Source organism: Eurosta solidaginis, chromosome 3 (assembly GCF_040869045.1).
Source record: "Eurosta solidaginis isolate ZX-2024a chromosome 3, ASM4086904v1, whole genome shotgun sequence".
In the NCBI taxonomy this organism is placed as follows: Eukaryota; Metazoa; Arthropoda; class Insecta; order Diptera; family Tephritidae; genus Eurosta; species Eurosta solidaginis.
The window spans coordinates 89,144,809-89,170,802 of record NC_090321.1 but is presented as its reverse complement, the minus strand read 5'-3'; the positions used below and the strand labels follow the sequence as shown (position 1 = coordinate 89,170,802).

The 25,994-nt window shown below is 32.8% G+C and overlaps 1 protein-coding gene and 1 pseudogene across 2 annotated transcripts in view; one reads left to right on the top strand and one right to left on the bottom strand.

Annotated features, from left to right (window-relative positions):
- CCHa1-R (CCHamide-1 receptor) overlaps nucleotides 1-25,994 on the bottom strand; it is a 331,052-nt gene that overhangs the window by 82,997 nt on the left and 222,061 nt on the right. The window lies entirely within an intron of this gene.
- LOC137247281 (NADH-ubiquinone oxidoreductase chain 2-like) lies at nucleotides 20,050-21,078 on the top strand (annotated as a pseudogene).

The window sequence follows — 25,994 nt, the reverse complement described above, 5'->3', positions numbered from 1 at the left end:
ATTCATACAAGCCTTCAATTAAAAGACTAATGATTATGCTACCTTTGCACAGTTAAATTACTGCGGCCATTAAAAATTTTCATTGGGCAGGTCAGACTTTAAAATTAACTCAAAAAGACATGTTTTTGTTAAACAGGCGAGTAATATATTTGCCGAGTTCTTTATATAAACCTTTCATTAAAAATTACTTATATATGTATATATATACTAATTTAATCATTATTTCTTTTCAAATAAAATTACAAAAAAGTTTTTCATAGAAAATTAAAACATAAATAAATAATATTTAAATTAAATAATTTTTAACAGAATTATTAATAATTGCTAATTCTAAGCATATATTTTTTAACTAATTTATTCCATTTATAATAATTTATTTTAAAGCTTATCCCTTAAAATATTATAATTAATAAATTTATTTATTAACAAAAATAAATAAATAAAATCAAAAATTACTAAATTAAATTTATTTCTAAAAAAACTAGATATATTTACAAACGAATAACATTTCATTTCTAATAACTTATTCAAAATCATTTTAATACATTAAATTTAATAAATTATTAACTCTTATAAAATCGAGATTAATATTTTTACTATTAATTATTTAATAAACCCTGATACACAAGGTTCAAAAAATAAATTTTTCTTATAAAATAAAAATTTTTCAAATTATTTCAATAATCTTTCACAATACAAATAAGCTATAATTAAATTTATTTTTTCATTAAAAATTACTAAAACACTAATTTTTATAATTACTTTTAATATAAATTAAACAAATAATATTAATAAGTAATAAATAAATCATAAAATAAATAAATAAATATTAAATTCAATTTATATTGATTCGCACAAAAATCTCTTCAATGTAAAATACTTTACTTTATAAGCTTTAAATTGTCATTCTAGATACACCTTCCGATACATCTACTATGTTACGACTTATCTTACTTTAGAATAAGAGCGACGGGCGATATGTGCATATTTTAGAGCTAGAGTCAAATTTTTTATCTTTAAAATTTTACTACCAAATCCAATTTCATTAAACATTTAAAATTTAAATTCATTTAAATAATTTTATTGTAACCCATTTCTACTTAAATATAAGCTACACCTTGATCTGATATAAATTTAAATACAAATTATTGAAAATTATTATTCTAATAAAATATTCTAATAAAGACGGTATATAAACTGAAAACTAATTTAAGTGAGGTTCATCGTGGATTATCGATTATAGAACAGGTTCCTCTGAATAGACTAAAATACCGCCAAATTTTTTAAGTTTCAAGAACATAACTAATACTACCTTAATGAAAAACAATTACATTTTTTATAATAGGGTATCTAATCCTAGTTTAATAATAAAATTTTTAAGACAAATAAAATCAATTTAAAAACTATTATGAAGTTAAAATTTCACTTAATAAATTTATACATATTTTTAACTTATATCTTTCATCGAAAAATTTTTATTTGCATTATTTGTATAACCTCGGATGCTGGCACAAATCTAACCAATACTAAATAAATTTACTAATTCCAATTTTAATTGATTAATAAAACTAATTTTTTTTTTTTTTTTTTTTTTTTTGTTACGTGGAAGGAGGAAATGCTTTATGCACTAACCGGGTTGTTAAGCCTCGGTGCTACTCTCTGTAGCAGCGAGCCTCTCCGAGTGTAGGACTCCCTTTCTTTTTCTTTATGGTCTACCCACTAAAACCTAACCTCCCACGGCCCGCGCATTTTCCGCACCTGGGACCGCGTTTAGCATAACTTCGGGCACGGAAGCGCGCTACGTGAGCTCTTTGGCTACTCTCACGTTATTGGGCTAAGCAACCATCTTGCCGTTTAGCGAGGAGAATAGTCCTTGCATATCTGCTGACCATGTCCCATCTGTCATTTCCGCAGGTCATTTTATGGATGACACTGCCCGGGGATAGGCCGCCTAGTGTTACTTCCACTCTTCTTCGTTGCTGTGCGAAGTGATCGCATTCGAAAAAGGTGTGGCGTACGTCGTCTATGAGCCCACAGTATAAGCAATTCGGATTTTCAACCTTGCCCATCCTGTGGAGGTATTCCCGGAAGTAGCCGTGGCCACTTAAAAACTGTGTCAGATAGAAGTCGACCTCTCCATGTGGCCGTTCTAACCATGGCTCCAGCTCGGGAATCAGTTCCCTGGTCCACTTGCCTGCAGTGCTGCAGCTCCATTGCTGTTGCCAGCGTCGGATAGAATCTTTTCGCGCCTGCGCGGCAGCAACATCTCTACGTACTTCTCCTCGGAGGTGGTAAATTGATTTCCTCTCCTCAGCGAGAAGATGTATCGGTATGGTTCCCGCAATAACAAGAACTGCGTCTGCGGATACCGTGCGGTAAGCTGAGGCAATTCGCAGCGCCCCTCTGCGTTGGATAGAAGTAATAGCTGCTCGATACTTTCGGAATTTCATTGCATCCGCCCAAATCTCTGCACCGTACAAGAGTATAGAATCCGAAGCGGAAGCAAGCAACTTTCTTATACATGGCCTTGGCCCGCCTGTGTTTGCCATTAATCGACTTAAGTATCCTATGGTCTGTGCAGTTTTCTCACAGGCTCCTTGAAAGTGTTCCGAGAAGGTTAGTTTGCTATCTAGCCTCACCCCAAGGTATTTCGTGGAGCTGCGTGTTTGTACTTGTTGTTCTCCAACCATCATATTCGTAATGGTGGGAATTCGTCTCTTCGTGAGGATTACGATCTCAGTTTTCGCTGTCGCGAGCTGAAGTCCATGGTCACTCATCCATCTATTTACACTGCGCATTACTTGGTTTAATTTAAGCTGCGCCAGCTCGCAGTTCCGTGCTGTAATTACGGCAGCCACGTCGTCTGCGAAAGCGACAAGAAAAGCACTATCTGGCATGTGCAAACGAAGGAGGCTGTCATACGAAGCATTCCAGAGGTCGGGACCTAACACCGATCCCTGGGCCGCTCCGCCTGTTATCCTCACCTTTCTCTGACCTTGGTTTGTTTCGTACGTGAGCCAGCGATCTTTTAGGTAGTCCCCTAATATGGCTAGTAGATAAGGAGGTACCTTGAAAGAGTGTTTCAGCGCATCGAGCATATCGTCCCACCTGACGGAATTGAAGGCATTTTTCACGTCCAGCGTGACCAGTAAGACAACCGGCCTAACTTGGTGGCACGCGGTTTCGGCTTTCCTTACCGCATTTATAACCTCGGCTATGGCATCTATTGTGGAGTGACCTTTCCGGAACCCATGCTGCCGATGGGACAGACCACCTCCATCGTCAATGGCTGCTATCAGCCGTTGTTTAAGGAGGCTTTCCATCATTTTCCCGGCCGTGTCGAGCATGCATAATGGTCGGAAAGACGACGGGGAGTTCGGGTCTCCCTTGCCTTTCGGGATTAGCACGAGGTGCGCTGTCTTCCACCTTGTAGGAAAGATCCTGGCTTCCAGGCATTTGTTATACATGTGCAACAGCAACTCAGGACTTCTCTTAGCAGCCAGTCTTATTGCTTCAGCTGGTATCCCATCTGGTCCTGGCGCTTTACCGGGCTTCATTCTGTGTAGGGCCGCTTTTAGCTCACCTTCACTGAACGGCTGCACGTCGTGGCCTTCGTGGGTGACGTGGCCACCCTCTCTGCTTGTGCGAGTGAGGAACAGAGCATCTACTATACTTCGCATCTTCCCCTCATCCATCGTTTGGTTCGGTGGGCGGAATTTCCCCATTACTATTTTATACCCTTGTCCCCAAGGATCACAATCAACTTCTTTGCAAAGCTTTTTCCAGCTATCAAGTTTGCTTTGCTTTATGGCGGCACAGAGAACCTTTTTTGCTCTTTTGTATGCCTCCGCATGCTCTAGCGCGTCAGGCCTGCTGCGTGCACGGGTTGCCAGCCTTCGCTTTCTGTGGCATACCCTGCGTAGTTCGGCGATTTCGCTACTCCACCAGTGCACTTGTTTTTTGCCTCTCCTAGGCCCTTTTCGTGGCATTGAGGTCTTGCATGCGTTGTTCAGACAACGCATGGTGGCTTCTACCGTAGCGTTCGCCGCTTCGGCACTGTCGACTATCTGTCGTGCGCTCGCTTGTACAACAGCGGAGAACTTTGCAGCGTCAACCTTAGAGGCGTCCCATTTTGTTTTCATACGGGGCGGTCTCTCTGTCCGACTTTGCCCTGAGTCATTAAGATGGAAGGTGATGTAGTTATGGTCACTACCCGTGAGATCCTCCATCACCCTCCATCCAGCCGCCTTTGACAGCAGGTTTTCCGATACTAATGTAATATCAGGGATAGAGTGTCCAAAGCCTGGTCGCCGATATGTCGGGGTCGTGCCGGTATTCAGAATGACCAATCCGAGCCGGGCAGCCATTTCTAGCACTAGCCTTCCTCTGGAGTTAGTCTGGGGCATTCCCCACTCAACAGCCCTAGCATTGAAATCTCCAGCGACGACCACGTTACCGGTTTCCTCACGCAAATCGTCTTCGAGTAGTTCTAGCTTATCTTTAAACCCTTGAATTGGATCGTTTGGGGACAGGTAGCAGCTCACTAGTGTGGTGTGCGCCACTGTTACGCGTACGTAGCCGTTTCCGACAACACGGCTTCGTACGTGGGCGCCAGCGTCTAGGATCCAGATCGCAGCAGCACCTGTTGAGTCTACGTGCCAGTCACTCCTGACTCTATAAGGTTCGCTGATGATGGCATAGCTGGCTCTGCTTTCAAGAACCAATTGGTCCAGCAGACTATCGGCTAACCTGCTTCGGTTCAGGTTGCCTTGGATGAACCTGGTCACTTGCGCGCCTGTTTGGCCTTTGCGGCAGCGAGTGCCTCCCTGAAGGTGCTGCATGCTCCAGACCCGGGAAGGTGGTCGACCTTCTCTGACTGGCATAAAAAGCACTTTGGAGTTCCCGTGCAGGCCGAGGCCTGGTGGCCACTCTGTCCGCACTTCCAGCAAGCACTGCTTCTATCAGGGCCTTCGCAGTCTGCTTTTTGGTGTCCGTAGCCTAGACACCTGAAGCATCGCTGCACGTCTACCCTCTGTCTAAGCCTGCATTGCAGCCAGCCGATACAGATCTTGCCCTTGGCTAGTAAAAGGACGCCAACAGCTTCGTCCACTTCAATGGCTGCCATCTTCTGTTCACGCTGGTTTGCCGAGAAAATAGACACACGGACATGCCCCGTCATTTCCCCGCCAGCAGCTTTCCTAACAGCCTGGGCAACTTCTTCGGCGGTTGCCAGACAGTCCATGCCCAGCACCTCTATCCGCATTCGCCGTGTAAGCTGCTTGGTTTCGCCCGCTTCTCCAACAGCGCTTCCTATCGCTTGGATGAACGCTGATTTATCGCCGCAACGTGCAGTTTCGATAAGTACACTCCCGGATTTGGTTTTTCGGACGGAGCGTATGACGGTTCCTGTATCTTCAGGCCGAAGCTCGCCCCGGATGGCTCCTACGACTTCGGCGTAGTTCTTTCCCTGGGCTGGTCTAACTACGAAAGTTGCGGCCCGTCTGTTTCTGGGCTTGCCTTTTCTTTTTGCCTTCTTGGCTTGCCCAGGTGGTGTCCTTTGTCCTTTCTCAGGGCGTGGTTTGGCTTTCCGGTTCCTTACGGTCGTCCAGGCCTCGCCCGAGATTATCTTCGCAGAACCCTCATCGCACTTTTTCTTGGCCTCCGAGGCCCCCGGTTGCGAGCCAGAGTTCGTTCGTGCTCTTTTGTTCCCACGAGTCGCTTTCGGTTCTGTGTACTCTGCGCTTTTACCCTCTAATAAAGAGCGCATACGACTCAGTGTCTCTTCAAGTTGTGCCATGCCGTTCTTTATGTCCATCGACACATTTTTCTGTTTGGCCGCAGCAGCCTGCATGCTGCGCAGCACAACTCTTGCATACTCGAGGAGGTCAACTTGACTTGTCCTCCCCGATGTTGCACCGCATACGGAGGTTTCCCGCCCGTCATTGCCGTCACCTTGCTGTCCAGGGGTAGATGGGGTGGCATCTACTTTCCTACTAGCTTTTTTCCCCCCTTGCGTTCGTCGTGGGGTGTCCCTGGCCATTGCTGACCCGCCAACTTGTTTCTCTGCTGGTGCTATTGTCGCATTGCTAGCGGCTTTTAACACCGGCGATCGGAGCACCTTGCTGCTCCTTTGAAAAGCGGTTACACCGCTATCATTAGCCTCGTTACTTTTACGCGTGTCAATTGTTTGGTTCATTTCTTTTCGGTTGGGTCTCCGCTCCAAGCCGCTATCTCCGCCCGATGTGCAGTCGCCGTTTTAGATTCCCGTGGTTATCTTTGCATGTGCAGGGAGGCCACGCGAGGGTTGACACAGGTCCTTATGAGAGTCTGTGTTCAGAGCCAGAATCCGGCGTAAGTCAGGAGTCATCTCAACTGATCCTGCACCACCAACTTAATGGTGACGTGGCTTCGAACGTACTTGGAGACCTGCCAAGGTTTTAACGAGACGGAGACGAAGACGATATTAGCCCACCAGCCGTTTCGACGAGGTGTCACCCTCGGCTACTAAGATGGTAGAATACCGTCCACGCCAGCCCATAGCAATCTTTTCCTTAACATTTTCCAGTTGTCGCCGTCAGGATCTTACTGGGCTCAATCCTGAGGATGCTTATTGAAGTTTTAGGGCGGCACCCACTCGCCCTGCCACCAAGATTCATTGGGCATGTGTGGCCTTTTGCGCCACGCCCTCCTCTATGGTCGCTCTTGGTCGGGGACTGCTTATTGGTTATTCGCAGCTAACCTACTAGAGGCCGTTCACGATCCGCCACCTTGTGACCCCGGTGGAGCCCTGAGCTCAGCCTCCACCAATAAACTAATTACTGAGAATAAAATTTAAATTATCAATTATTAAAATAAATAATAATACACACAAAAATTTACATATAAAATAAATTTATAACAAAAAATAAACTAAAATAAAACTTTATATTAAAAACAAATTTATAAAAAATATGAAAATAAATAATAAATATTAAATTCAAGTAATGAAAATAATTAATTTTAATAATAAAAAAAATAAATTATAAAAATTATTAATAATTTTAAAATTTTTAATATTATAAATTAACTAATAATTATCAAATTAATAATTTAATATAGTAATTTACCCCCCTAAAAATTTTTCCATAAATTCGTAAAATAATATAAAATATAACATAATGAAAATAATTAATAATTTTTAAATTTTTAATAAAAATCAATTTCATAATAAAATATAAAATAAAAACGATTAATAATTCTAGAATCTAAACTATTTTTTTCTAATAAAATAAAATAATTGATTTCAATTTTTAAAATTTATATTTAATATTAATAAATAACTGTTGAAACTTTATTTCTGCAGGAAGCCCGATGTAAAATAAAAGACTTGAATTAAACGTTTATACGCCTTAACAATTCGTTGATTTATTCAAGATAGAAAAAATTACATCAAATACTTCAGAAAATTTTTCAAATACATGAAACTCAAAGGTATTGTTGTTGAAAGAGAAAATTTAAATATCACATGTGTAGTTCTCAACTACAGTAGGTTTTCAACACTTCTCCTCAACAACAATTACGTTTTTATATTTTCAATCATTTTTCATTCCAAGTAAATCTATTAATTTAATATGTTTCGTTTTACAAAGGTTCTTGGTCATTATATCAGCTGGCATATTATCTGTACTCAAATATTTTAAATTCACAATATTACTCTTAACTACTTCTCTTATGTAGTGATACCTAATATCAATATGTTTGCTCCGATTATGATAAACCGGATTCTTTGCCAATTGATTTGAACTCAAATTATCGCCATATACTGTAAATGGACCTTCGCCTCTGTAAAAATTCACTTCGCATAGTAATTTTTTCAAGTACACAGCCTCTTTCGCAGCTGCTGAAAGCGCCATATATTCCGCTTCTGTGCTACTTAATGCAACTGAAGTTTGTTTTTTGCTCTCCCAAGAAAATGCACACCCTGCTAGTTTGAAAACATAACCAGTATATGACCTCCTGTCCTCTACACTACTACCCCAATCTGCGTCAACGAAACCTTCAGCTTGCTTGCCAGTCTTTCTGAAATGAAGCTTCAAGTTTTTAGTTACCGAAAGGTACCTTAAAATATGCCTTGTCGCTTTCTCGTGTTCAATATGAGGTTCTTGGTTGCGTTGTGCCAATTTGCTAACCGAATGTAGAATATATGGTCTAGTTGTTACAGCCAGATACATCAACATACCGATAAGGGATTGGTATTTTGTAGTGTCTACTCTCTCGCACTCATCTATACAACATTTAGTTGTGAAACCAGGATCTAGTGGCGTAGAAGCCCCTCGGCATTGCTCCATGCCATAAAGTTTTAATAAGTCTTGCACATAATTTGTATGCCCAACAGAGATAGCACCAACGCTGCCAACGCGCTCAATCTCCATACCAAGAAAATGATGAACTCTGCCTTTGTCAACTATATCAAAACTCTCTGCTATTTTTCTCTTTATCATCACTAGATCTGTCTCACTCGAACAAGCAACAATTATATCATCGACGTAAACTGCTAACAAATTGTATTTATTGCCTTCATTCTTTTTGTACAAACACGGTTCCGTTTTGCAGCTTTCAAAACCAAAACTTTGCAAAATAGAATCCAACTTATGATTCCATTCCCGGCCTGACTGCTTTAGTCCATAAATAGCTTTGTTTAGCTTTAAGACTCGATTTGGGTGACTCGAACTTACGAACCTCTCAGGTTGCGCCATGAAAACTTCATCCTCTAAGTCACTATTGAGATACGCGGTTGAGACATCTAGCTGATGCATATGCAGCTCTAGCTCCGCGGCTAATGCAAATAACATACGTATGGTTGCATAACGTACAACAGGCGAAAATGTTTCGAGGTAGTCTACACCATACTGCTGACTGCACCCCTTAGCAACCAGTCTTGCTTTGTAACGCGCAATATTGCCATGTTGGTCACGTTTCAAATTGAAAACCCATTTGCATCCAATCTTACGTTTGCCTTCTGGCAAATCAAGTAACACCCACGTTCCTTTATTTATAAGAGAGTCATACTCTTTTTCCATCGCTTGTTTCCATTCTTGACTTTCATCACTTGATAAGGCTTCTGATACCATGCGTGGGATTGTGATAGTATCTCTTTCAGCCAAATTCACTAAGTGGTACTCTTTACGTGGCCGACCAGGATTGCCTGTGCGCAGCACTTTTGGTCTTCCCCTTCCGCGTTTCGCATAAGTAGTTGTCTCGCTGACACTACGATTATCGTATTCATCTTGGTCTTCATTTTCTTCAGCACTTGCTTGACTATCTGATTTGTCTGATGCTGTTTCATATTGCTCCTCCTCAAAATGAGCCTCATGTGCCACTATTTTCTCTTCAGAACTCAACGTTGTTTTCTCATTTTGCCCATTGTTCTTTGCTCCATTTACTTCAACTAATACGTGATCTCTATCTATCTCTTTCAGTTGTGCGTTCCCTGCATTGCCCAATACACCTTCATCGAAAATTACATCGCGTTTTTCTACTACTCGTCTCTGTTCAAAATCGTAAAGCCGATATGCTTTTGCTGTCAAGGAATATCCCACAAACGTATACTCTTTGCCTCTTTCATTAAACTTTTTGTGCTGACTCTTATCGAGTCCAAATGATTTTGCACCAAAAATTCGGAAATGTTTAACATTGGGCTTGAACCCCGTCCACATCTCGTATGGAGTTTTATCACCTAACTGCTTTGTAACCGATCTGTTCCGTATGTATACAGCTGTTGCAACTGCTTCTGACCAAAGAGATTCGCATAAGCCAGCTTGTATAAGCATACTTCGAGCCATTTCAACAATCGTCCTGTTCGCTCTTTCTGCAACTCTGTTTTGCTGAGGAGTGTAAGGAACGGTTAGCTGCCTCTGTATGCCGCATGCACTCAAAAAATCGTCAAACTCACGATTTATGTACTCTGTCCCATTGTCACTCCTGAGAACTTTTATTCTTCTCTCTGTTTGACATTCTACGAGGCTTTTAAACGTTTTGAATTTTTCAAATACTTCATTTTTTGATTTCAAAAAATAAACAAATATGCGCTTGGACTTATCATCTATGAAAGTGGCAAAATAACGTGCGCCACCAAGAGACACAGTGGGCATAGGGCCACACACATCAGAATGAATTAAATCTAACAAATTTACCGAAGAATGCTCGCTGTTCTTTGGAAATGGCCGCGCACATATTTTAGCTTTCATGCAAACGTCACAATTTATATTTTTTGGCATACTTTTCAAATCCAACCCATTGACAATTTTTCGATTGGACAACTCTCCTAGATTTTGAAAGTTCAAATGCCCATAACGCTTATGCCAAATCATTGCATTCTCTTCGGCTGCACTAAAACACGAATGTGCTTTAATTCGAGTATTTACGTCAAAAATGTATAAATTGTTTTTCTTTTCAGCTTTTAACAAAATGTAGCCGCATTGTTTCTTTAGGATAGCACAATCATTTGTAAATGTTACACTTACACCATTACTTATAGCTTTTCCAACAGATATAAAATTTCCAATCATTGTTGGTACAAACAATACATCTTTTAAAATAATTTTACAATTTCCATTTATTTCAACGCTGCCTATTCCCTCAGCTTCCACATAAGTTTCCGTCGCCAACATCACTCTCTCTTTACTTTCTCTGAGAGAAACGAACATATTTCGCTCACTACATATATGAGTGGAGGCACTGCTATCGAGACACCATGATGTTCTGCTGAAACCTGTGACATCTGCTGCTGCTAATGTTGCAAATGAACACTGCTCTTTCTGCTCGTTTCTAGTCTTTTTCGGCGCTCTACACTTCGACGCCATATGTCCACGCTTGCCAAAGTTGAAGCACTTGCCGTTAAATTGTTTCTTTCCCGATTTGCTTTCTCCTTTAGAATTTGCGAGAAAAACTTGCTGATTGGCTACAACTCCATTGCCCTTCTCCTTTTGATTCTGCCGGTCAAACTCCTCTAACAGCTTTGCCTTCAAAACTTCAAACGTTGGAAAAGAATCACGAGTTTCTATTGCTATAACAAAATTTTCAAAATTTCCAGGCAAACTAGATAGCAATATAATAACTAAAAGTTCCTCGTTCAAATCTATGCCTACTTCTGCTAATTTTTCAGATACATTCATAAACTCTTGAATATAGTGTACCATTGATGTACCTTCAGACATACTGAGATTCAAAAGTTTTTTTTATAATGTCACCTTTCTTATTGGTCCACTTGGCTTATATACACATTTTAACTTTTGCCATGCTTCGGAGGCATTGGTACAGTTTTTAAGATAACCTAATTGTGATGGCTTTACACACAGCATCATCGTAGCCAAGGATTTTTCATTTTCGGCTTTCCATTTAACCAATAATTCGGCATCTTCTGGCTTTGCAAAATCGCCGTTTACCACGGTCCAAATCTCCGCATGTACAAGGACACACTGCATCTGAATGCACCACGTGTCGTAATTTGTATCGTCTAATTTTTCAATCTGGTATAGCGAACCCATTTTTAAATCAACGAGACTATGCGACAAACGCGAATATATACGAATATTTTATTTAAATTTTACACCGACACGGACTCTTAAACTATTTTGAGGACTTGGGAGTCACGATAGATGCTAAACTTAGTTTCAACCTTCATATTAATGCTACTGTCAATAAGGCTAGAGGTGTTCTTTCATACGTGAAACGGTGGTCCAAAGAATTTAGTGACCCTTATGTAACTAAAGCCCTTTTCATCACCTTATTTAGACCGATACTAGAATACGGATCAATAGTCTGGAATCCACAATATCGAGTTCATGCAGATAGACTTGAATCAATACAAAAGCAATTTCTACTTTTCTCTTCAAGGAATTTTCAGTGGGACTCTGCGTATAATCTTCCACCTTATACTAGTCGGTTAAAGCTTATCAATCTTCCAACTCTTGCAAGTCGTAGAGAAATGCTAGGCGTTATATTTATGGCTAAATTCCTGAATGGACTGATTTCTAGTCCAATTCTTTTGAACGAAGTAAATTTCAACGTCCCATCACGGGTGTCAAGACATTACAAACCTCTTCTTTTGAGTCAGTGTAGAACTAATTTCGAATTAAATGAATCTTTTCGGTGTTTGTGTCATGATTTTAACACTCATTCTAATTCATTTGATATAACGGATTCACTTTTTACCATAAAGAAAACTGTCTTATCCTATATTAACTCTTAACAAAAAAAAAAAAAAAAAAAAAAATCAAATAAATTAAAAATGTTCACTTATTTAACAATGTAGTATATATATGTATAATTTCTATGTAATTTCTAACTGTTATGTATAGTACTCAGCTGATGATTTTTATTCTGTAGCTGAGCAGTTTTAGATCTCGACGCTTAACAAACCTCCGCCTATCAACAACTCGGCAATAACAAATCCGTGCGTCATGCGGATGCGCCCCTCGCGCCGGTCGGGCGGGCTTTGGAGGGTTTAATCCGTTGGGTATTATTATTATTATTATGCGACAAACGCGAATATATACGAATATTTTATTTCAATTTTACACCGACACGGATTCTGGGCCCATAACCTGTTGAAACTTTATTTCTGCAGGAAGCTCGATGTAAAATAAAAGACTTGAATTAAACGTTTATACGTCTTAACAATTCGTTGATTTATTCAAGATAGAAAAAATTACATCAAATACTTCAGAAAATTTTTCAAATACATGAAACTCAAAGGTATTGTTGTTGAAAGAGAAAACTTAAATATCACATGTGTAGTTCTCAACTACAATAGGTTTTCAACAATAACTATATATTCAATAATTTAAATTAAATTTTAATTTATAAATTATTCTCAAATTTATATTCTAACACTTAATTCCTCATATTTTATAAATTTAAATATTATAAAAATAATTAATAATTATAAAACTTTTTATAAAATAAATAATTCATAATTAACCCCTTATTAATTATTTATATTTAATTTATAAAAATTATAAATTTTAAAATTTTTAATAAAATAAATTTATAATTTATAATTAATTATTTAATAAAATTAAAAATAATTAATAATTTTAAAATTTTTAATAAAATAAATAATTAATAATTACCCCTATTAATTATTAATATTTAATTTATAAAAATTATGAAAATTATTAATAATTTTAAAGTCTTTAATAAAATAAATTAATAATTTATAATTAATTATTCAATAAAATTAAAAATAATTAATAATTTTAAAATTTTAAAAAAAACAATTTTATAATAAAATATTAAATGAAAATAACTAATAATTTTAAAACCTAAAATTATTTTTTAAACAAAATAAAATAATTTAATTTCAATTTTTAAAATTATTATTAAATATTAATAGATAACTATATTTAATAATTGAAATTATATTTTTATTAATAAATCATCTTAAAATAAATATTTTTGAATATAGTACTTAGCTTCCCGTAAAAATTTTTTCATAAATTCATTTTATAATAAAAATATAAATGTAATGAAAATAATTAATAATTTTAAAATTTTTAATAAAATAAATAATTCATAATTAACCCCTGTTTAATTATTAATATTTAATTTATTAAAAATTATAAAAATTATTAATTGTAAAATTTTTAATAAAATAAATTAATAATTTATAATTAATTATTCAATAAAATTAAAAATAATTAATAATTTTAAAATTTTAATAAAAATAAATTTTATAATAAAATATGTAATGAAAATAATTAATAATTTTAAAAACCTAAAATTATTTTTTTTTTAAACAAAATAAAATAATTTAATTTCAATTTTTAAAGTTATTATTAAATATTAATAGATAACTATATTTAATAATTGAAATTATATTTTTATTAATAAATCATCTTAAAATAAATATTTAAATATAGTACTTAGCTTCCCGTAAAAATTTTTTCATAAATTAATTTTATAATGAAAATATAAATATAATAAAAATAATTAATAATTTTAAAATTTTTAATAAAATAAATAATTCATAATTAACCCCTAATTTATTATTAATATTTAATTTATAAAAATTATAAAAATTATTAATTTTAAAATTTTTAATAAAATAAATTAATAATTTATAATTAATTATTCAATAAAATTAAAAGTAATTAATAATTTTAAAATTTTAATAAAAATAAATTTTATAATAAAATATTAAGTGAAAATAATTAATAATTTTAAAATTTTTAATTTATTTTATATAAAATAAAATAATTTAATTTCAATTTTTAAAGTTATTATTAAATATTAATACATAACTATATTTAATAATTGAAATTATATTTTTATTAATAAATCATCTTAAAATAAATATTTAAATATAGTACTTAGCTTCCCGTAAAAATTTTTTCATAAATTAATTTTGTAATGAAAATAATTAATATAATGAAAATAATTAATAATTTTAAAATTTTTAATAAAATAAATAATTCATAATTAACCCCTAATTAATTATTAATATTTAATTTATAAAAATTATAAAAATTATTAATTTTAAAATTTTTAATAAAATAAATTAATAATTTATAATTAATTGTTCAATAAAATTAAAAATAATTAATAATTTTAAAATTTTAATAAAAATCAATTTTATAATAAAATATTAAATGAAAATTGTTAAAAGTTATGTTGAGGTGTTTCCCAAAGATCAATAAGTAAAAACACGAGTGTACTGTTCAACGTTTAATAAGAGACTCAAAGTGTCAAAAACAATAAAAGAGTGAGATTATCTGACATACGCATTGTTACAAATTTAGGGTTGCTATTTTATGTATCATATTTCAACACCCCTCCTCAATGCAAATGTTATTCTTCTAAACTTAACAATTTCATTAAATCTGTATGTTTCTTCTTCGACAAATTTTTTGTTAAAATATCAGCTATCATGTTATTAGTTGATACATATTCTAACTTTATTTCACCTTTCTCAACAATCTCTCTAATAAAATGATATCTGATATCAATGTGCTTCGATCTAGCATGATGCACTGGATTCTTTGCCAAATGTTGAGCACTAATGTTATCCCCGTACAATATCGTTGGAGTTTGAACGTTACCACATCCAATCTCAATTATAATACGTCTTAAATGTAGTGCTTCTTTTGCTGCCGATGACATGGCCATGTATTCGGCCTCGGTACTTCTTAAGGCTACACAATCCTGTTTTTCTGACTTCCAGGAAATCGCCCCTCCTGCAAAGAAGAACACGTAGCCGGTGTATGATCTTCGATCAATCCTTGACCGCATGCTCTATATCGCAACTTCATATTTTTGGTTGATGCTAGGTATCTTAAAATGTGCTTTATGCTCGCCAAATGTTCGCTATGTAGATCTTTCTTTCGCTGTGCCAACTTGGCTACCGAATGGAATATATCCGGTCTTGTCGAAAGCGCCAGCCACATCAGCGCCCCAATCGTAGATTGGTTTAATGTCTGATCAACCCTAGTACAACGTTCATCATCACACGCTACTTGGTAACCAACATCTAATGGTGTCGATGCTGACTTACATACTTCCATACAATGCTGCGCCAATAAATCTTTGATATATTGGGATTGAACAATGGTGATATCACCTAGTTCACCTTCACGCTCAATCTGCATACCCAAAAACATATGAAACGGACCCTTGTCAATGCATTCAAAAATATCACATATATTCGCCTTGACCCTAGTCATGATTTCCTTCGATTGGCATGCTAGAAGCAGATCATCAACATAAACAAGGATTAAGCAAAGGTTACCTTCTATATCTTGTTTATACAAACAGCGTTCGCTCTCGCACTGACTGAAACCTAAACTTCTCAACGCTTCATCTAACTTGAAATTCCAAGCTCTTCCAGACTGCTTCAAACCGTATATGGCCTTGTTTAACCTTAAGACTTTTGTTGGTTGACTTTCATCACGGTAACCTTGTGGTTGTTTCATGTATACGACATCATCTAGTTCGTCGCTTAAATATGCTGTGCATACATCCATCTGGTGTACATGTAGTTTCATCTCTGCTGCTAATGCCAATACCAACCGTATGGTCTCAAACCGACATACTGGAGAAAAAGTGTCCGAGTAATTCACTCCATATTTCTGTGAACACCCCTTTGCCACCAACCGTGCCTTATACCGCTCAATACCACCATGTTCGTTGCGCTTTAGGGTATATACCCACTTGCACCCTACGATTGACTGGCCCTTTGGTAAGTCTACCAAAGACCATGTATTATTTCCAACCAACGGATCGTGTTCTTTTTTCATGGCGGCATTCCATAAATCAACTTCATCGCTACTAATTGCCTCCTCGTATGTTTGAGGAACAAGCACCTCCTTAGTACTCATAGCATTTAAAACATTAAATACTTTTCGTGGACGACCTCGTTTACCATTACGCACGAGCTTAGGTCTACCACGCCCAATGTGCTCAACTTCTTCTTCAGCACTCGCATACATATCGCTTGCATTATCATCGCTACAGATTTCTTTATTATCATCGCTACAGATTTCTTTATCAGAATCTACATCACCAGCAGTACCAGTGTCAGCTTGAACCTGATGGTTATCAAAAAAATCGAATGTTATTTGTTCGTCGTTACACGCTTCCACGCTATGGCATTCATCAAATAATACGTCGCGTTTTTCAACCACCTGTCTAACATCAGGATCGTATAATCTATACGCTTTTGAAACCATTGAGTAACCAACCATTTTGTATTGTTTACCCTTCACTTTAAATTTGCTACGCTGCGTTTTATCTAATGCCACTGCCGTAGAGCCAAATACTCGCAAATGTTTTATTGTAGGTTTCTTACCACACCATGCTTCATATGGTGTCATATTATTTAATGCCTTAGTTGGCAATCGATTCCGCAAATACACGGCAGTTGCCACTGCCTCTGCCCATAGCGCCGCACACATACCCGAATGTGCCAATAAACACCTGGCCATTTCAACCAACGTGCGGTTTGCCCTCTCAGCCACCCCATTTTGCTGAGTAGTGTAGGGAACTGTTAATTGCCGCACTATGCCATGCTTATCAAAATATTCCTTAAATGATTTGTTGACGTACTCACGTCCATTGTCACTACGAACTGCTTTCACTTTTCTGCCAGTTTGTCGCTCTACCATTGAGCAAAACGATACAAATTTATCAAAAACTTCATCTTTTGATTTTAAGAAGTAAACAAAAACTCGCCTTGACATGTCGTCAATAAATAGTAAAAAATACTTCGCACCACCAAGTGAAGTTGTTTCAAATGGCCCACATACATCCGTATGTATCAATTCTAACAAATTCTTTGATTTGTTTTCTGCTGCACTTGGAAATGGTTGTGTGTGTATTTTGCTAAGCATACACGTTTGACACGATGGCTTCACAGAAAAATCTACATTTTCTAAACCATTTACAATGCACTTGTTTGACATTTCTTTCAAACTCGCATAATTTATGTGGCCAAATCTATTATGCCACATTACTGCGTCACTTTGAATAGCACCAAAACAACCACTTTTCTCATTACTCAGCATAAACAAATGCTTTGTTCTTTTTACACGCAAAATATCGGCGCCGTTTTTCTTAATTGTTGCAAATTCGCTGCCAAAAACTACTGCGCAGCCCATCTCGACTGCACGACCAACTGATATAAAATTGCCTCTCATACCAGGCACGAACAAAACGTCTTTTAGTGTCACAACATACATGTCCGTTTGTATTTTCACATCGCCTTTACCTTCTGCACGAATGCTGTTGTCACCGGCCAATGCGATCCACTCTGTATGATTCACAAAGTTCGAGAACAATTTTCGGTCGCAACACATATGCGCTGTCGCACCGCTATCTAAACACCACTTTCCTCTGTCGAATTTTTCGCAATCTTTGCACCCAAAACAGTGAAGGAGCTTTGTTGTTGCTGTTTAGCTGAATCGTTTTCTTTCGTAGATTTGTTTAATTTCGCCGAACAATTGCTTTTTATATGGCCCTTTTTTCCACAACGATAGCAAGTAACATTGTTGTAATTGCCTTTTTTCTTCTCTCTGTTGCCGCTAGACGTCGACTTCGCTGCAAACGCTTGCTGTCCACTAAATTCGTTAGCTGTATGTTCATGCATGCTACCACGACGCTCGCCTTCTTCTAGAAGCTTCAATTTTAGCACGTCAACCGCTGGAAGATTGTCCCTCGTTTCCATCGCAATGACAAAATTCTCGAATTCTTTTGGCAAACTAGATAATAATATAATGGCAACCAGCTCTTGATTTAGCTCTATGCCCACTTCAGCTAGTTTGTCCATAATTGTGGTGAACACATTCAAATACGCCGCAACGTTTTCACCCTCTGACATTTTTAGGCTCAATAACTTTTTATAAAGTGAAACTTTTCTTACCGGACCACTTGGCTGATAAACTTCTTTAAGTTTTTTCCACGCTTCTTCCGACGTTTTGCAATGCCGCAAATAATTCAGTTGCGTTGGCTTCACGCTTAATGTGACCATGGCCAAAGCCTTCTCGTCGCGAGCAATCCACTTTGCCACTTCGTCAGCATCACCTGTGTCGTCTCTTTTGCACTCCCCTGAAGTTATTTTCCATAGCTCAGAATGCACCAACACACTGCGCATCTGAACGGACCAAGAATCATAATTCTTATCGTCCAGCTTCTCGATCTGGTACATCGAACTCATTTTACGAAAAATATACTTTTTAACTTTCAATTGAACATGCGCTTACTGGGCCCATAACCTGTTAAAAGTTATGTTGAGGTGTTTCCCAAAGATCAATAAGTAAAAACACGAGTGTACTGTTCAACGTTTAATAAGAGACTCAAAGTGTCAAAAACAATAAAAGAGTGAGATTATCTGACATACGCATTGTTACAAATTTAGGGTTGCTATTTTATGTATCATATTTCAACAAAAATGATTAATAATTTTTAAAATTTTTAATTTATTTTATATAAAATAAAATAATTTAATTTTCAATTTTTAAAAATCAATACTTAATATAAATAAATAATAAAATATAGTATATAAAATTTACATTTAATAATCAATAAAATTTAAATAAAATATAAAATTATAAATAATAAATTTTAAAATTACTAAGTCTTACAATTTAAAAGACAAATAATTTAAAAATTTTTAATTTTTAACAAAATTTCAATTTTTTACAATATTAAAAATTTTAAAATTATTAATTATTTTCATTACATTTTTTTTTTATTGCAAAAAAATTCGAAATTTTTAAAAAAATTTTCAAAATTTTGTTTCTAATCAATTTTCTTTATACCGAAATAGACACTTTCCATTCAATAATTTTATATACATGACATTTTATTTAAAAATTATGTTTCATTCACTATAATTAATAGATATACTATAAAGATCAATAAATATCTATATATATATAAATATTTAATATATTAATAGATGCATATTAATTTTGTCCAAAAACCCTTGAAATTTAAAAATATAGATTAGTATATTAAAATTTGATTATTAATATTTTAATCTATTATTAGAAATTTTAATAAATCTAAATATTAAATATAAATAAACGATATACATCTATATATCTATATTAGAGTTGTGATTTTAACTCTCATACCTATCTATATTAGAATTTTTTATTATTTAAATGAGATTAAAATCAGTAATTTTTCAAACACTAATTTTAATTATTTAATATATTACATATTTAAAATGAATTTTACTAAGTTTTTTTTAAAATCGTAGTATAAAAAAAAAAAACTCCATTTATTTTGTGATGATTTTTAATCTTTAATTTTAAAAAAGATAATTTTGCATTCTAAAAAATAAAATGAGAATCGTCTATTTTAACGTAATGAATTGCCTGAAAAAAGGGTTATCTTGATAGGATAAATAATGTAATTCTATTACATTCATTATATTTAATGGAATTAAACCATTTCTAAAATTATCAAAAACTTATGTGAATCTTACACTAAAATATAAAAAGATAAGCTAATAAAGCTACTGGGTTCATACCCCATTTATAAAGGTTATAAATCCTTTTCTTTTTAATTTTTAATAATTCTGCAAAAATTATATTCTTTTCGACATTACTAATAAGAACAATAATTACAATTTCATCGAATTCTTGATTAAGAGCTTGAATAGGTTTAGAAATTAATTTATTATCTTTTATCCCCCTAATAAAAGATAATAATTATAATAATCTAATATCTACAGAAGCTTCTCTAAAATATTTTTTAATTCAAACAATTGCATCAGCAATTCTATTATTTTGTATTATTATGATATATACAAATATTTTATTGATACAAAATGATTATTTTTTTAGTAAATGAATTTTAATTTCTTCTTTATTATTAAAAAGAGGCACTGCTCCTTTCCATTTTTGATTTCCAACAGTCATAGAAGGATTATCATGAAATAATAATTTAATTTTAATAACATGACAAAAAATTGCCCCTATAATATTAATTTTTTATTTAATTAATATTAATTTTATAAATGTTGTTATTATTATATCAAATATTATTGGTTCTTTAGGAGGATTAAATCAAACTTCACTACGAAAATTAATAGCTTTTTCATCTATTACTCATTTAGGATGAATATTAGCAGCAATACAAATTAATGAAATATTATGAATTACATATTTTTGATTTTATTCATTTTTATCATTTAGTATAATTTTTTTATTCAAAAATTTTGAAATTTATCATACGAATCAATTATTCAATTCATTTTTCAATTTAAAAATTTTAAAATTTATTTTACTATTAAATCTACTATCTTTACGAGGGTTACCACCATTTATTGGATTCTTACCAAAATGATTAGTAATTCAACATTTAATTATAAATAGTCAATACTTATTGACAACAATTATAGTAACAATATCATTAATTACATTATTTTTTTATTTACGATTATGTTTTTCTACATTCATATTAAACTATTATGAAAATAATTGAATATTTTCAATAAAATCAAATAATTTTTTTATTAAATGAATATTAATGATTTCTTTTATTTCAACATTTAGTTTAATTACAATTTCTATTATCCATCCACTATTCTACTAATATTTTGAAGGTTTTAAGTTAAAAAAACTAATAGCCTTCAAAGCTATAAATATTAGTAGAACCTTTTAAGCCTTAGTAATCTAATTACTCCTTTAGATTTGCAATCTAATGTCATTATTGACTATAAAACTTTAATTAAAAAGAAATATTCTTATAAATAGATTTACAGTCTACCGCCTAAAATTCAGCCATTTAATTATAATATTGAATTGTACCATAAATAAGTCGCACTTAGTCGCGACAATGGTTATTTTCAACAAATCATAAAGATATCGGAACATTATATTTTATTTTTGGAGCTTGAGCAGGAATAATTGGAACTTCATTAAGAATTATTATTCGAGCTGAATTAGGTCATCCAGGTAACTTAATTGGGAATGACCAAATTTATAATGTAATTGTTACATCTCATGCTTTTGTAATAATTTTCTTTATAGTTATACCAATCATAATTGGAGGATTTGGAAATTGACTAGTACCCCTTATACTAGGAGCTCCTGATATAGCATTCCCTCGAATAAACAATATAAGTTTTTGATTATTACCCCCATCCCTTACACTATTGCTCATTAGCAGTATAGTAGAAACTGGAACTGGAACAGGTTGAACAATTTACCCTCCTCTTTCATCTACTATTGCACATAGAGGAGCATCTGTTGATTTAACTATTTTTTCTTTACATTTAGCTGGAATCTCTTCTATTTTAGGAGCAGTAAATTTTATTACTACTGTTATTAATATACGATCGACAGGTATTACACTTGATCGAATACCTTTATTTGTATGAGCAGTAATATTAACTGCTCTTTTACTTCTGTTATCTCTGCCAGTTTTAGCAGGAGCTATTACTATACTATTAACAGACCGAAATTTAAATACATCAATTTTTGATCCAGCAGGTGGTGGAGATCCTATTTTATATCAACATTTATTTTGATTTTTTGGTCACCCAGAAGTTTATATTTTAATTTTACCTGGATTTGGAATAATTTCTCATATTATTAGACAAGAATCAAGAAAAAAAGAAACTTTTGGTTCTTTAGGAATAATTTATGCTATAATAACAATCGGATTATTAGGTTTTATTGTATGAGCTCATCATATATTTACAGTAGGAATAGATGTAGACACACGAGCTTATTTCACTTCAGCAACTATAATTATTGCTGTCCCTACAGGTATCAAAATTTGTAGTTGATTAGCAACATTACATGGAACTCAATTAATATATTCTCCAACGATACTTTGATCTTTAGGATTTGTATTCTTATTTACCGTGGGAGGATTAACAGGAGTAGTATTAGCTAATTCATCAATTGATATTATTCTACATGATACTTATTACGTAGTTGCACATTTCCACTATGTTTTATCTATAGGAGCAGTTTTTGCTATTATAGCTGGACTTATCTATTGATACCCTTTATTTACAGGATTAACTTTAAATCCTATTTGATTAAAAACTCAATTTTTAATTATATTTTTAGGTGTAAATTTAACATTTTTCCCTCAACATTTCCTAGGTTTAGCAGGAATACCACGACGATATTCAGATTACCCAGATGCTTATACTACATGAAATATCACCTCCACAATTGGTTCATCTGTTTCATTAATAGGAATCTTATAATTTTTATTTATTATTTGAGAAAGTATAATTTCTAAACGAATAGTTTTACATACTATACAATTTAGATCCTCAATTGAATGATTTCAAAATACTCCTCCAGCAGAACAGAGATATTCTGAATTACCTTTATTAATTAATTTCTAATATGGCAGATTAGTGCAATGGATTTAAGCTTCATATATAAAGATTTTACTTTTATTAGAAATTAAATGACAACATGAGCCACTTTTAGACTTCGAGATAGTGCATCACCTTTAGTAGAACAATTAATTTTTTTTCATGATCATACATTAATAATTTTAATTATAATTACAATATTAATCAGTTATTTAATACTTATATTATTCTTTAATAAATATACAAATCGAAATTTATTACATGGACAAACCATTGAAGTAATTTGAACAATTCTCCCAACAATTATATTATTATTTATTGCTTTCCCATCACTTCGATTATTATATTTATCAGATGAAATTAATGAACCATCAATAACATTAAAAACTGTTGGACATCAATGATACTGAAAATATGAATATTCAGATTTTTTAAATATTGAATTTGATTCATATATAATCCCAACAAATGAAATAATTAATAATAATTTTCGATTATTTGATGTAGATAATCGAGTAATTTTACCTATAAATTCACAAATTCGAATTTTAGCTTCAGCAGTAGATGTTATTCATTCATGAACTATTCCTGCTCTTGTTGTAAAAATTGATAGAACACCAGGACGATTAAACCAAACTAATTTTATAATTAACCGTCCTGGATTATTTTTTGGGCAATGTTCTGAAATTTGTGGAACTAATCATAGTTTTATACCTATTGTAATTGAAAGAATTCCTGTAAATAATTTTATTAAATGAATTAATAATAACTCATCTTTAGATGACTGAAAGCAAGTATTGGTCTCTTAAACCACTTAATAGTAAATTAGCAATTACTTCTGATGAATTTTAATAATAAAATTATTTCATAATATAAAAAAAATTAGTTAAATTTATAACATTAGTATGTCAAACTAAAATTATTAATAATTTTAATATTTTTTAATCCCACAAATAGCCCCTATTAGATGATTAATATTATTTTTTATATTTTCAATTACATTTATTATATTTAGAATTATTAATTATTATTCATTTATTAATCAAACACCTAAATCTAATTATTTTAAAAATAAAATAATTAATTCATTCAACTGAAAATGATAACTAATTTATTTTCTGTATTTGATCCTTCATCAAGAATTTTAAACTTATCATTAAATTGAATAAGTTCATTTATTGGGTTATTAATTATTCCATCAACTTATTGATTAATCCCTTCTCGATGGAATATTATATGAAATTTTATCTTAATATCTTTACACAAAGAATTCAAAACTTTATTAGAACTAAAAAGTTACTCAGGATCCACTTTTATTTTTATTTCATTATTTTCAATAATTTTATTAAATAATTTTATAGGACTATTCCCATATATTTTTACAAGAACTAGACACCTAATTTTTACATTAACAATATCATTACCTTTATGAATATGTTTTATAATCTATGCCTGAATCAATAATACTCAACATATATTCGCTCATTTTGTCCCTCAAGGAACACCTAAAATTCTAATACCATTTATAGTTTGCATTGAAACTATTAGTAATATTATTCGACCAGGAACTTTAGCAGTACGATTAACTGCTAATATAATTGCTGGACATTTATTATTAACTTTATTAGGTAATACAGGATCTTCTATTAATAATATAATTATAATATTATTATTAATTAGTCAAATTGCACTATTAATTCTTGAATCAGCAGTTGCAATTATTCAATCTTATGTATTTGCAGTATTAAGAACTTTATATTCTAGAGAATCAATTAATTATTTTTATAAAATGAAAACACATGCAAATCATCCATTTCACTTAGTAGATTTTAGCCCTTGACCTTTAACAAGAGCTATTGGGACAATAACTTCAATATCAGGACTAGTAAAATGATTTCATCAATATGATATATCACTATTTTTATTAGGTAATATTATTACAATTTTAACTGTTTATCAATGATGACGGGATATTTCACGAGAAAGAACATTCCAAGGAATTCATACATTACCTGTAACACTAGGATTACGATGAGGAATAATTTTATTTATTTTATCAGAAATTTTATTTTTTTTTATCATTTTTTTGAGCTTTTTTTCATAGAAGATTAGCTCCATCAATTGAATTAGGTATTTCATGACCACCTACAGGAATTAAACCTTTTAACCCCTTCCAAATTCCTTTATTAAATACTATTATTTTATTAACATCAGGGGTAACAATTACATGAGCTCACCATAGATTAATGGAAAATAATTATTCACAAACAACACAAGGATTATTTTTTACAATTTTATTAGGAATTTATTTTAGAATTCTTCAAACTTATGAATATATTGAAGCCCCATTTACAATTGCAGATTCTATTTATGGATCTACATTTTTTATAGCTACAGGATTCCATGGAATTCATGTATTAATCGGAACAACTTTTTTATTAATTTGTTTAATACGCCACTTAAATTATCATTTTTCAAAAATTCATCATTTCGGATTTGAAGCAGCTGCTTGATATTGACATTTTGTAGATATTGTATGATTATTATTATATATCTCAATTTATTGATGAGGAAATTAATAATTTACTAATATAGATAAAATACAGCCAATTAATTAATTAATAAATCTATATAATATAATTGTATATTTGACTTCCAATCATAAAGACTACTAATAACAGTAGTATAGATAATTTATTTAATCTTAACAATAATAATATTAATTATAATTATTACAACAATTATCATAATTAGTGCATCTATTTTATCTAAAAAAACTTTAAGAGATCGAGAAAAATGTTCACCATTCGAATGCGGATTTGACCCTAAGTCATCATCACGTCTACCCTTCTCTTTACAATTCTTTTTAATTACTATTATTTTTTTAATCTTCGATGTAGAAATCGTATTAATTCTACCTATAATCATAATTATTAAATTATCTAATATTTTTATATGAACTACTACTTCAATTACATTCATTTTTATTTTAATTATTGGACTTTATCATGAATGAAATCAAGGAATATTAAACTGATCAAAATAATTAAATAAGGGTTGTAGTTAAAAATAACATTTGATTTGCATTCAAAAAGTATTGATTCTTCAATCTACCTTGAATAATGAAGCAATTTTATTGCATTTAGTTTCGACCTAATCTTAGGTAAAT